Source organism: Orcinus orca, chromosome 3 (genome assembly GCF_937001465.1).
Source record: "Orcinus orca chromosome 3, mOrcOrc1.1, whole genome shotgun sequence".
In the NCBI taxonomy this organism is placed as follows: domain Eukaryota; kingdom Metazoa; phylum Chordata; class Mammalia; order Artiodactyla; family Delphinidae; genus Orcinus; species Orcinus orca.
Genome location: NC_064561.1, coordinates 123,738,146 through 123,752,836, shown reverse-complemented (window position 1 = coordinate 123,752,836; position 14,691 = coordinate 123,738,146). Strand labels below are relative to the sequence as shown.

At 36.3% G+C, this 14,691-nt stretch overlaps 1 protein-coding gene across 5 annotated transcripts in view; it reads right to left on the bottom strand.

Annotated features, from left to right (window-relative positions):
• The window catches only part of AP3B1 (adaptor related protein complex 3 subunit beta 1), a 275,634-nt gene that overhangs the window by 58,227 nt on the left and 202,716 nt on the right, over positions 1-14,691 (bottom strand). The window lies entirely within an intron of this gene.

Here is a 14,691-nt window from a genome sequence, read left to right as displayed (position 1 = left end):
AAGGGGATTATAGTAGCCAGACATTTGGGTGATAAGACCCAAGACAGACAAGTTTCCATGGGGGAAAATGAAGGAACCAAGAAAAATACTGGAGCGTTTGGGTGGGGCAGAACAAGTTTAGGACAATGAAACATCTAGGCAAGAGAAGGAGAGGGTAGGTATTACATGAGTAATAATCCTGAAGCACCTCTCAACAATGTTACAGTTTTTTCCAGCACCATCTTTTTCTGAAACAAGCACAATAAAAAAGTCAGATTTTTAAAAAGGTTATACTGAGTCTCTGAATCTGAATTCTTAACCATTTTACAAGCACTCACCTAAAAGTTAACATCATAACTCCTGGGATAAATAATGCAGATGTACCAGTGGGTGCTTATGCAACCAGGTCTACATGAGAAAAACGAAACCACCAGAGATATAAGCAAATACTGCTCAGAACAAACTCAATTCAGTCTGTGTTGGTTTGACAGAAATGTATGTAGAATGGCAAAATGTTTCTTGGTGGAAATTTCACATCTGTCAATTATTTTATAGAAGGCATTCAGTATTACCATCCAAGATAAAAGGATTCTTCTCTGAAGATTCGGCAGCATTAGTAATTTCCTCTGTCAAGGACTATAAACCTCCATGGAAGCTCTACTGTACTCTTGTTTATGGTCTCTGTTTCCAAAAGGCTGTAAGATGTGCTCAAAACATGGCTTACTTTTTTAATTTGCTGCCGCTCATACCATAATGTTCTGAATATGGAAGACATTCCCTTCATGTTTATTAATAGAATGTTCAGGTTAAAAAAAGCTTTCACTAAGAAAACCATAACCTCCAAAGCTTTTTACTAGAAGCAAAAGAGAACTAGCACTACCCATAGATATGGAGTCTGCAAAGAATGTGAAGAACTTTAACCTACATTAACTATTCTATCCAAACTATTCTTGGAGATCTGAGAGAACTGAGAAATTTCATATAGCTATGATATGTAATTTTTATGTTTAATCTAACACCTGCTCAGATCATTTCACTGCCACTTGATATATAATAGCACTTTTTGGTTGAGAGCTTTGAAATAAGTATTGAGCCACATATCTATAAAAATATACTCTGAAAAGCATATTGGTGAATTTCAGAATACATACAATCTGGTCAAGTATTAAAAAAAGATATACGCTATGATTCCCTCCAGCCATTTATTGAAAGACTGGTGAATTGATAACCTTCTCCAGATGTGTAACGTTCTTTTAAAAATTAATTAAAAGGTACTGTTTTCTAAGGAAGAAACAGTTAAAAGAAGTCAGACACTACTTTCTGAGAGTTTCCTTTAAACTCTATTTCTCCCCTGAGTGTTTAAAATTAGCAAGGCATTCAAACTTGTTGGGTGGTACCTCTATGCGTTTTAGCAAATAGAAGCTACATAAAACTTCAAATTCCTTTTTTCTTTCCAAAACCCTTGGGAAAATTTCTGATTCAAATTAAATATTATAGAAGGTATAAGACTAAATTGACAGTGGCTGACATGTGTTTACAATCCACCTAAAATTTGCTTTTGTGACTAAGTTGTTTGATGTAATCCCCAGAAGTAAAACAGACAGGTATTTGAACATTTTCTGGCACAAAACATGTCTCTGTCACAAAGCAATATCTTAATCTCAAATTCATATTTAGAATCACTACTTTGAGTAGCACTGCCACTGCACAAGGCCTGTATGAATCTTCACACTGTGTATTATCACCCAATGACAAACTTGACATTTTATGAAGGGCCAGCCCCCTTTCACACTGACATCCTCTGTACCCTGAGTAAATAACTAACAATTCATTTCCTAACCTTGACTGTAGAGTCCAGCCTTTCCACCATTCTTTTTTTTTTCTTCTTTCCAAACAAGTGACAAAGAACAAGGAAGCTGATTGAAGGGGTCCATTATGTATCAACTTAAAGAAAGGCAAAGTGATTGATGAAACTAGCAGTCACCTTCACTGCTAGCTACTGCACCTGTATCCTTTTTGTCAAATGACCTGAAAATCCTGCTGACAGTTTAACATTCACTACAAGGATACACAGGATGGAACTACAGTTTTCGATATTTCTATTTGCAATGAAATCTTTAGAGACATGATTTGAAAACAGTAGTTAAACTTTATAATTTTCTAAGGTTTACATTTTCCTCTTATGTAGTCACTGTTTGCTATTAACTTGCTTTGCAAAACTACTGTCATGGGGGTGCGTGGAGTGAGGAGGAGGAGGATGGTAGGCAACATGAATGCTTATTTTAAACTTTATCTTTTTGTTTTGCTGGCAGAGGCAAGATTGTTAGCAGGATTCCTTCTGCCAAATTATTGGATGAACTACATTTAATTGTACTGCTAGAAGAGGTAGGATGGTCAACATCTCAAAAAATAATTATTAATTAAAATAAAAGTAAAAATGCAGCATTCTAAAAAAAATAGTACTTTACCTAAACAACCTAAAGTTGTTTCTCAACTTCAATAGGTGATGGGCTTAGTGAATTCACTGGATAACCAAGTAACTAAGAATTTCTTCTGTGGATGGGTAAGTTTACCTAAATTAAAGAACTCATGTTCAGTCACAAGCTTACTGTGTTGGAAATAAAAATTTCACTAGGCAACAGTGACACAATTGAGAGCCAGAAAATCTCAAAAGAAGCCACTGTTCTCTGTGTGGACATAGCACCATTTCCTCTGGGCATTTATTACCTGTTAAAAACCAATCTTTTGGTGAGTGGCAGTTCAGGGTTTTTGAGAGCAAGCTGCAATATTTCTTCAGGTCTGCAGAGTCATAATTAAAGCTGAACTGAGCGGAATTGGAGAGGGAAGGTCAGTGAGGTGCCGTATGAGAGATGAGGCTGGGCTGATGGGCACCAAATGAACAAATTATGATGGGCCCCACTCAATGTGATGAGGTCAAATGCTTGTTTCTACCCACTGACAGTTCAATTTCCCTGAAATGTCTCTCGGTTCTCTATGAGCTAATTATGAATGAAAAGTTATCAACTGCTCATGCCAAAGGGGGCTTAAATACTATTTTGTGGAGTTCTTAATGTCAAAATATTGTTCAAAACAGCATACTGTCCCACTCCAAATACAATGTGTGGGTTAATCTAAATACCAGTGAAACACATCAGTTTTCCTCAGGTTTTTCACAGTGTATACAATAGCGCAAATTCTCCAGCACTTGTCAGCAGCTTAAACAATAAAATTTTTTTTTAATTTAAAAAAATAAAAAAGGAGATAATTTTATCAGGTAAATCTACATTACACTTACAACTCACTTTCATGGTAATAGCAGTACAGTGCTTATAGTTTTGCATATCACAGGCTACAAAATCTTCAAATAGAACTATATATTTTTTTCAGGAATGATGCTACTGAATTCTTAGCTTCTAGGCATCAATACTCAGATTTACTCCAGCATACAGATTTATTATACAAAATCAGCTCAAGAGCCACTGACAAAACGTAAATTCCATTTATGGAACCAGTTTTTGAGGAACAATTTTCCACAGCCTGAATTTATGATGGACAATTATTTTCCTTCTCTTTGAATCCTGTGATGGATGATAAGTACTTGACAGAATAAGGATCCTACTAATTAAAAAAATGTCTATTGCTTCAATTAATAATACAAAAACAGATGAAAATGATAAAATTTGCTGAGACCCTACTATGTGCCAATCACTATGCAAGGGACTTTCATGTAAGGATGTTTAACACAGTAAGTAGTCTGATAGCTTTCTAACAATATACAACACATATAAAAGCTTTGGATCAATGTCCTGAGATTAGAGGGTACATAACACTAAAAATAGTATCTGTATAAAATAAAATATAGCACTGAGCTTAAATTGTAAGAAGAATTATAAAATATGTAAGCATAATGCACCTGAAAATAACACATGTCAACTTTCTCACTGACTATAGATGAAAAGGAATTTTGGAATGGGCTCTTTAAGAATAGATTTAAAGTATAAACATAAGAAGTACTTGCTGGAAGTGGGGCAGAGCGAGGGAAAGATCAATTATGATGCAGGTAAAGATAACCGGATATCAAAAAATGAGTCTGAAGTAGGGAAAAACTTTTGCCATTTAAAAACATCATATGTAGATATGTATGCTCGCATATTTTTGGTAATTTACCTATAATGAAAAAGTTTTTAGCATTAAGCATTGTTTCTACATTTGATATAATATACTTAGATATACAATGTCAATTTATATGCTTCCTTACGAAATATTATCATATATATATATATTCATGTTTAGAGATCACAATTTAATTCGTTTATTAAAAGATCCCTTCTGGAAGTTGATTTTTTTCTAATTCTTATTGTAATTGCATTGTTCTAATCTTGTATTATAAAGGCAGCTGCTTGCCTATCATTTGTACTTTCCTCGTTAATCCTGACTCAGTGAATTAACCTTTAATTACAGCCGTTAAAATTGAAATGAGCCTCTTGTCTGGCTGGGGCTGCCCCCTTTCAGTGCATGACTCTGATGAAAATTTTTAGGGTCAATGAATATGTCCCATGTCATGTCTGATAGCTGCTAAAGATGTGAGGAGGTAAATGTTACCTTAGAAAGATGTGCTTTAAATTTTTAGGAGATCTGCTTTATCGATGGGAAAATAAAATAAAAATGACAATTTCAGTTTCTCAGTTTACCATGCTGTATTTTTAGACGAATTGAGAGCATATAAGAAATATAAAGAATGGGTTAGGGCTTCCCTGGTGGCGCAGTGGTTGAGAGTCCGCCTGCCAATGCAGGGGATACGGGTTCGTGCCCCAGTCCGGGAAGATCCCACGTGCCATGGAGCGGCTGGGCCCGTGAGCCATGGCCACTGAGCCTGCGCGTCCGGAGCCTGTGCTCCGCAACGGGAGAGGCCACAACAGTGAGAGGCCCGCGTACCGCAAAAAAAAAAAAAAAAAAAAAAAAAGAATGGGTTATTAAGATATATTTAGTCAAACAATTTAAAACAATAACTTATTCTCCATTTTAGCCTTAAGTGTTACATGTTATAATAAAAGAAATATGTAAGGATCACAACTACTTTTTAGATAGGTGCTTGATAGGAATAATAAACTAACAGATTATCAATACAGTCCTTTAAACTGACATCAGTGGGAATGGATTCTACAATATAATAATGAAGCTGGAAAACAGTAAAGATTAATCTCATTCATTTAATACACTTTTGATGAGCACCTATTACGTATCAAGCAATGGAAACAGAAAGGCCAATAAAAAGGCCCTGTCCTATCTTCCAGGGACCCAGAGTCTAAGTTTTATCATATTAATATGTTTTAATAAAAAAGATAAGGCACGTTTCCCCTGTGCTAATGCTGATGTTGACTAAAGTCACTTGCCGTCTCCCACTTTATTCCCCATAGACTTCTAAAGAGCTAGAACTGAGGGACCTTAGAAACAATCTAGTACAGTCTTCTAATTTCACAGATGACAACCTGAACAGAACTCAAATTTTGATGTACTAGCTTAAATTTACAAGATAACTTAGGCAGGGCACATGTTCAGTGAAGCATGAATGCCAAAATCTTCAGAAATAAATGAGTTTCCAAAATTATGTATTTTTAAAAACTTACTCTGAATATTTTCAAGTGTACACAAAAGCACAGAGAATAATATAAAGAAAAACTAGGTGCTCATCACTAAGTTTCAAAAAGTTATCAACATTTGTCCAATCCTGTTCAATCTAATCTTTTGCTCTACTTTTGAATTACTTAAAGGAAACTCAAGATATGATCTAATTTCATCAGTAAATATTTTGCTTTGTATATCTAACAGATAAAGACGTGTCAAGAAAACTTACAATACTATTACCATACCTAAAAGAAAAAAAATTCCCCCAATTTAATGTAAAATACAGTATTCACATTTCCGTGACAATCATATATATGTCTTTTCAGAGTTGGTTTGCTTCAATCAGGATTCAAACAAGATACACACATTACATTTGGTTGGTATCTCTCTTAACCTAAATTATGCATGTTAAAGAAGAACTTACTGAAAAAAATTTTTTTTTAGCAGAAGTGTATAGTAGATCTGCAGTAATAATTTAGCATTTGGGGGAGATATTTATATATTCAGTAATGTGGAACAGCTGCAAATGTAGAGAAATAACCCTTTATTGATAGGCCTATAAAAGCTGTCTGTAATTACATTCCTGAATGATCTGAATAACAGTGTGTCTGATATATTTTAAGATAAGTGGCTTATACTTTTCTTTGATATTAGGGTCATATACTGTACTTATCTATATTTTTACTCCATGTTCTCCTCTCTCTGGTAATAAATTAATTTCTTAGTGTTAGTTTGGCATGTGCCCTAAAGCTAAATTCATTTTCTTTTCCTTTGCAGAGAAACAAAGTTTTTCTAAGTATTACAATAATATATTTCATGTTTAGGCCAGGTTCCTCATGTTAAAAGGTTAAATACTAATAAATAATACTTAATAGAATGGAAAATCAATTCTCCATACCATGCCTTGTCCTATGTTCAGAAAATTTCTGGCAAGCGTTTTAAAGAGGAACAGAGGCAACAGAAGTTAACTTGACTGATGTATGAATAAATAATAATTAATACATGATTGGCCAATGCAGATTTTAATCTAAGATATCTTAAAGCTTAAAAACAGTATTTTTCACTGCAAATATCACAATTCAACACAAGCAACAAAATTTGCAACATGGCAGTTGATAGTAACACAACGTTCAATCAACTTCGAATGTGGAAAATAAAATTGCCAGAAAAGATTAAATCCTCTTTAAACAAATGGTATTTTAAAACCTCTTATTTCCTATTGTAGTAATATAATTATAATAAATGAAAGCTAAAAACCATAATCTTAGGAAAGAATTCTCAAGTGAACTGCCTCAGCTCTGAAGAGGGAACAGGAAGGGACAGCAAGGGACAGGAACTATTCACCATAAAATAGAAGGAAGAGAAAAAGAAAGGCCCAGGCCTTCTTTACCAACACCTCTTTAATCCTTCCATTTCTTACAAATTTATACACATATTTTCTTTTTTTTGATGGTGACCTTTTTTTTTTGCCATAATAATTACTAGTTAATTAATAACTACAATTATCATCTGATACAGTGGATTTTTCATTGTGGAGAATTCATTTCTTAGACTGGCATATATTTGCTTAAGCCAAATAAAAAGTATTTTTATAATAAAAAGCCTGCAATTAAAAATAACAATGTCTTTTTAAAAAGTAGCTCCTAAAAAAAAAAAAGGTAGCTCCTTTTAATAATCTAGGAAAGGGAGAGATGATAATGGTCTGTTACTATGAGACCCCTGAAGTAGCACAGAAATAAAAAGATGAAGCAGTAGTATGGCATACCGTAAAGGTTAATTTAAAAATTAAAGCAACTCATACCTAGAAGAGAACTGAATAAAAGAATAAGATGGGACATGGCTGGGCGATGGAAGCACAAAATACTGTCAAAGTTTAATTAAAAAATGTTTTCAATTTAAGCAGACCCAGGCCAGTGACTTTTCATTATTTTTAACACAGTTCCATGACTACTGACATTTTCATCAGAACAAATAAAGGATTTTTCCCAAATTTAAAATGACAAAATTATTTTTAATTTTAACTTATAATTTCTTCCTCCTCTAAAGTCAAAGAAATTTGATCTTAGCTGGACTTGTCTCTTAGCCTGAGGCTTAAATACACCTTAAGTTTTTAAAGTATAAAAAATATATATTAAAAAAATATAGTTCTTCCACCGTATTAGAAAACAATCTTTATCACAGACATATTATCATTTGTTTCGGGAATGAGACTACATATTCATGAAATGTCTGGTACATGACTTAGTAAAACACTTGTATTCAACAAAAACTCTCTCAAAGCAATCTGTCCTTGTAGACAAACTAGAAGGAAGCTGGCACTCTGGCAGTAGAAGACAAGCAGACTGGAAAACAAAACTAAAATGCCCTAGCCTAGATCAATTTTAAAAAAGAGAAAGACCTACCTAAAAGTCCACTTCGGAGAAATGGAAATCAAATTTGATTACAACTGTCCATCACTATGATGTGCAATTATCCTAATAATTCCAAATGCTGGTAAGTTTCAAACTGAGAAAATCAGGTTCTGCATCATGAATTATGGTTTGTTTTTTCTTCATATTGTTTTAAAACTGACAAAGTAACCTCTGTGCCAAAAGCAGGTCTGATAGGTACTCTTGATTTTCCAATTAATTTCCTATAATACAAACTGGGTCAGGATCTCATTCCTAATCATGGATAGCTGTAACTTCAGTAGTTGCCAATCTTTATCAATAGCAAAAGTTATAAGCCTACTTTCCAGCTATTCTTCTATATTCCTTAGAGAAGCTTCATAGAACTAATCAGATGGTGAAATTGGCTTGTGTATAAAAAAATGCCTCTACCTTGCCTCACTCTGCCTGCCTAAGGGCATCACATATGGGTTTCCTTCTTCTTACCTTCAGCCTGTAAATCCTTGAAGGGGTTGGGGGGCCTTAGTTAAGTGGCTTTTTGGTCTTACTGACAGTGTCATCGTTTCGCTGGTCACAGGAAAATTCCATGCTGGCTACCCATAATAACATGCACAGACCTCAGTTTAATGCTGCTGTTGCTACTGTCTTTACTGTGACATTGTGAGGCTTTATTTCTTCATTAAGTGATGAAGTGATGCTCCACAGCACCAATTCAAGGAAAGCAGAAGGTGAACAGCATGTACTCAAAATTATCCTTTTACTTCTTGTTAGAGGAAAAGTAGTTCAGATATCTAAATTCTAAACTGTGTTCAATGTCAGAAGTTAACTCCTGCTAGATCTTAAGCTACTATTGTATAGAAGACTGTGGAGTGTAGCCAATATAAAATAATAGTGTTTATGTACGGAGTCAGAGAAATAATGACAACTTGTATCTATAGAAATACCCAAAGGGCAAAACTATGTTACAAAATGAAAGTACTCAGTATACTGTAGTTACACACTTTTGAGTCAATTTTTCTTTTTTCTTTTGTTCTTACTCAACTGGAAACTCCCTGAGGGCAGGAACCTAGCCCATCTTGTACACCACTATATCTTTGGCACCTCCTCATATTCTGGCCTGAATAAACACTTGTTGAATGAATAAAACACTTAATTGGCATATGTGTAGTAAGGAATCTGGTCTCACTTAAAGAGAGATCTGGACTTTGTTCTAGCTCTTGAGAAGCAACCTCTAAAGCCTTGGAATCTCCTGAGTAATGGGAGTGCCTTTATTATTCATGGTGGGCCCCTAGGGGACCATTCTTGATAGTTTATGCCAACAGTGATTCCTAGGGGGCCCCTAGATAGCTTTGCTAAGCAGATAACTCAAGATGGAAGCTGGCCACACCAGAAAGACCCACCGTATGATTAGAGTGTTGAGGCTCTGGGCCCCTGATATCAGCCTGACCTGGAGGGGAGGGTGGGAGAGTGAGTTCAACCATGAGGCAACAATTCAGTCAACAGTGCCTATTTAGTAAAGCCTCAATAAAAACTCTAAGCTTGGTGAGCTTCCCTGGTTGGCAGTACTCCTGTATATACAACCAACTTTGATTGACACAAGGAGGGTAACCCCGAAGCTTTGAGTATGAAACCCAACCAGAATCTCCTCCATCCGTCTCTTCCTTTGGTTGATTCTAATTTGCGCCCTACTGTGATAATAAAACTGCAATCCTACGTAGAGTGCTTTCCTGAGTTCTGTGATTGCTCTAGTGAATTATCATACTTGAGGGTGGTTTTAGGAAACCCTTAAACTTGCAGTTGACCTCAGTAGTCTTGGACAGATTTATCAGTCTGGAGGACTCTGCCCTAATATCAAGTTTGGCTACCTCCAAGTAGCATAGTGTATTAAATTGGGGTTTCCTTTTTGCAACTCTGGTGTCTCTTTCATGGACTGTTCTTGGAGTTACTTACTACTCCTCAATATATTACCACTGTACTCTAATAAAGACTGCTTTTCTTAATGAACCTTCCTACAGCCTCCTAAGTTAAATTCCACTTAGGGACTGTGATCCATGAGGATCAAATTGGTTATATTATGGCAGCTAAGTCGGTGCTTCCTCACTAATGTACCACAGACGGGTTAGAGGTATGCTGTGCTATTGCCTCTGCCATTAACCTCAGAAAAGTCAGGTGGCACCTGTGGTGACTGGAGCTCCTGGTGTGGTTGCCTTCCATCTCCTGCAGCATCTCTGTTTACCCCAGAGCACACTACAAATATTACCACTTTTCTATATGTACCAACACATGAAAAAGAAATCATTACTATAATTTTCTCATGACAGTATGTCAACATACTTCTCCAGCATCAGACTTGGTCTCCCTCCCCTTCTTTTCTCCCTCCCCTTCTTTTCTCAACCTCTCCAGAAGCCTAATAGTCTGAGGATTGCTATTTCTGAGTTCCTGGGGTTTGATATGTAACAATTTAGAAACTCTTAGCCTAACAATAATCTAGTAAAAAAAATTCACTAGTAATTCACTAAAAATTCAGTTTGTTCACTGAAACACTATAGCAAGAACTAAAATGTTTATTTTTGGCCATCTCTAGGCCAGTTGCCAATTAGTCTCATGGAAGACTGAAATAAATACTGTGTTTATACGTCACCTGTATCACACAGTTTGAAAAAATAAGGCCTTTCCTTACAATGATTATAATATTTACTAGAAATTATGCTTTAAAAATCTCTGTGTTCTGAATATACAATTCAAAGGGTAAAAACGAATAGTGAAATTTTTCATTTGAAAAATATTTAGTGTGAAAAAGGAAATGTTTTTTGGATTTCACTGTAAATATTTTGGTAATTTCAAAAAATAAAACCTACCCATATTGTACCAAACACATAAAGAAAATAAACTTAATAACTCACTGAAATAAATAAAAATCATCTATGAAACAAAAGTCATAACATAAGCTAAAAAATGTTTCACCTATTTATTTTCATGAACGTTCAAATCATCCCGGCATAACTAATTTCACTGCTTCAAAATTCCATAGATTCACAGAATATTAGGGTTAAAAGGAAACATGGAGGTCTACCTTGCCATCATTTTAGAGTTGAGAAAACCAAATGACTTGCTCAATATAATTAGTAGTATTGATTCAGAAAGACAGACATTAAACATTAGATGTCAATAAAAAGGAATCCTACTCATTCATATACATGCTTACCCTATTAAAAAATGGCTGCTTTTAGGATAATATATATATTACACCTTGACTAGAGAAACTCTGGAAAATATGGAAAAATATAAAGAAGAATATAAATCATCCATAATCTCATCACTCAGAAAACCTCTGTTAACAGTATAACACACTTCCTTCTATTCTTTCATTTTCCTTACATTTTAAAAGCACCGTGTGAGTATACAATTTTATAAAATTGAGATAAAATAAATAATATTTTGGATTCTGTTTCACCACTTAATTTTATACCACATTTTCCCACCTCATTCAAAGATTTAATAAAAACATCTTAAAGATTATACAATATTCTAGGGCTTCCCTGGTGGCGCAGTGGTTGAGAATCTGCCTGCTAATGCAGGGGACACGGGTTCGAGCCCTGGTCTCGGAGGATCCCACATGCCACAGAGCAACTAGGCCCGTGAACCACAACTACTAAGCCTGCGCATCTGGAGCCTGTGCTCCGCAACGAGAGGCCGCGATAGTGAGAGGCCCGCGCACCGCGATGAAGAGTGGCCCCCGCTTGCCACAACTAGAGAAAGCCCTTGCACAGAAACGAAGACCCAACACAGCAAGAATAAATTAATTAATTAATAAACTCCTACCCCCAATGTCTTCTAAAAAAAAAAAATCAGGGAATACTTAGTGTTTAACATGTATCAGGTACTGCTATAAGCATTTCATATATGTTGATTCATTTAACACTAACAACAATCCTGTGAGATAGGTAGCATTATTATTTTTATTTTACAGATGGAAAAATCTGAGGCACCAAGAAGTAAAATGACCCACCCAAGGTCTCTCATTTTGTAAAGTGGCAGAGCTCTGATTTGAACGCAGGCTGTCTGGCTCAAGAGTCTGTGCTTTTAACTGCTATATTAAACTGCTTTGAATGTTTGCAGTTGGCACATGACTGGGGGAAGAGACAGTAAAGTATGCTACCAGCTTTAATGGGGTGAAAGCCAGGGATGCTAGATGCTCTACAATGAACAGGGCAGACTCATCCAATAAAAATTATACCACGTTCCTCACAACTTTCAAATGTCTGGTTGGACATTCATGAGGTGAAAACCTGTTCACCTGGTCCTAGAACACTTTCCATACCAGTACAAAGTAGTTTTTTTGCAGGGTGGGGTGGGTCATTACATGGTTTTAATGTACTCAATTTTCCAGGAATAACTACCAGAAAAACTGTTTGATGTTTTGGAAAATTATGTTATACCATGACCCATGGTATTTGAGTTGCTAATACAATAATACACCTCTATCAATTTGCATTTATGGCCACCAGCGTCATTTAACTACTTCACTACCGTTATAATGTAGTCATGGTCAAGTATTTATATATCAATGTACTATTTACCATAAATTATTTTTATTTCTTCTTTCTATTGAATTAGGGCAACATGTTGATTTTTAAATTGTGGATGTACCCATCTTTGGATCCTAAATTTGATTTAGGATCTAAAAGACCCCTATATTTGTTGAGGTCCCATACCATTATTGGGGGTTTTAATTTTTGAGGACTTTTCTTTATTTCCTCTGATGTCTTTAGTCTACTTCTTTCTAAATTTGTACACATAATGAGAAAACTTACAATTTGGCTGATTCGTCTTTTGGTAGGCGGGCCTCTCACTGTTGTGGCCTTTCCCGCCGTGGAGCACAGGGTCCGGACGCGCAGGCTCAGCGGCCATGGCCCACGGGCCCAGCCACTCCGCGGCATGTGGGATCCTCCCGGACCGGGCCACGAACCCATGTCCCCTGCATCGGCAGGTGGACTCTCAACCACTGTGCCACCAGGGAAGCCCCTGATTCGTCTTTTTAAAGTACCATTTTGAGAGCTGGAGGTGAGATCAGGAGTCACGACATTCTGCACCAGAATATTCAATTTATCTCTACAGGTTCTACTTTTCAAAGTTCCACTTTTTTCTTTGTTTAAAGTTCTAACTGTTTCCTTATTTGACTGTTGCTGGTGAATTTCTGGTTGCCATTCTTATTACTACTACTTGTTTGATCATTTTGTTAGCTTTTGGGGATGAATGTTGTGATTCTCTTCACTTGGCAGTTCTTTTTAAATAAATTTATTTATTTTTGGCTGCATTGGGTCTTCGTTGCTGCGCACAGGCTTTCTCTAGTTGTGGCAAGCAGGGGCTACTCTTCGTTGCGGTGCGCGGGCTTCTCATTGCAGTGGCTTGTCTTGTTGCGGAGCATGGGCTCTAGGCGCACAGGCTTCAGTAGTTGTGGCACGTGGGCTCAATAGTTGTGACTCGTGGGCTCTACAGCGCAGGCTCAGTAGTTGTGGCGCACAGGCTTAGTTGCTCTGCAGCATGTGGGATCTTCCCGGACCAAGGCTCAAACCCATGTCCCCTGCATGGGCAGGCAGATTCGTAACCACTGTGCCACCAGGGAAGTCTCTGACAGTTCTTTTTTTGCATACTCTTTGGATAGAGTGCTTTTATTTTCCTTTGAAGAGACCATCCCAATAAATGTTTTCTTTAGGATAAAAAGGTGAATCCTTCAATTACTCTGTGATGAATGAAAACTTACTACAAGCTTTTCTAATCTCAACTGTATTCTTCTTATAGCTAATAAACTATAAGAGTCTACTCAGGGTCCATTATCGCATATCATATCACTTCCAAAAATATTAGCTAATATTTATTGAGTGATGGCAACGTGCCAGTCACTGTTGTAAGAGCTTCACATTTATTATCTCATTAATCTCGCAAGAATCCTGTGAGGTAGATATTATATTCATAGGAAACTGAGGTGCAGAAAAGTTACTTACCAATTTGCCCAAGGTCACAAAGCTAGTAAGTGGCAAAGCAGGGATCTGCATCCTGGTCATCTGATATCAAACCCAAGTTATTCAAACCTTATTGTCTCCCAAGGTTTTAGGGGCCTCCTTTCCCCTCAAAGACTAACTATGCTTCACTATAGATTTTTTGATTACCACTTTCTCTTTACAGCTACTACAAATGCTCAATAAATATTTATTACTTAAATAAATGAAAGACTTTACTGCTTTCCCCCCATCTCTTCCAATGTGTCTTTTCCTTTTAGCAACAAGAAGGACAAACTAAAATCCCAAATACTGTTCATACTCATTTCTGAGCAGTCAAGAGATAATCACTTTCTACAACTGAAAAACATTATAAGTTTAAGAGTTTTTGCCTATACTTTCTAACTGAGCTGACCAAAGCTGAAGAGAAATGCATGTAGCTCTTTTGAGTATTTCGTTGCACAGCCCTGATATCACATTTGCTTTGAAGGGGGAATTTTTTGTAACGCTGTGCAAGAATTAGGTACTTTTCTTTCTTACCTCTGGCAGAAGCAGCTCTATGCTCCCGGGCAGTTCAGATCACCAATCATGTACCCTGCAATGCCCTACCGGCCCTGGGAACCACTGATACACCAGATCTAGTCAAGCTACCTGTGTGCCCATCAGAACTTACTGTTCTATCTCTTAGTTTGTCAGATTCC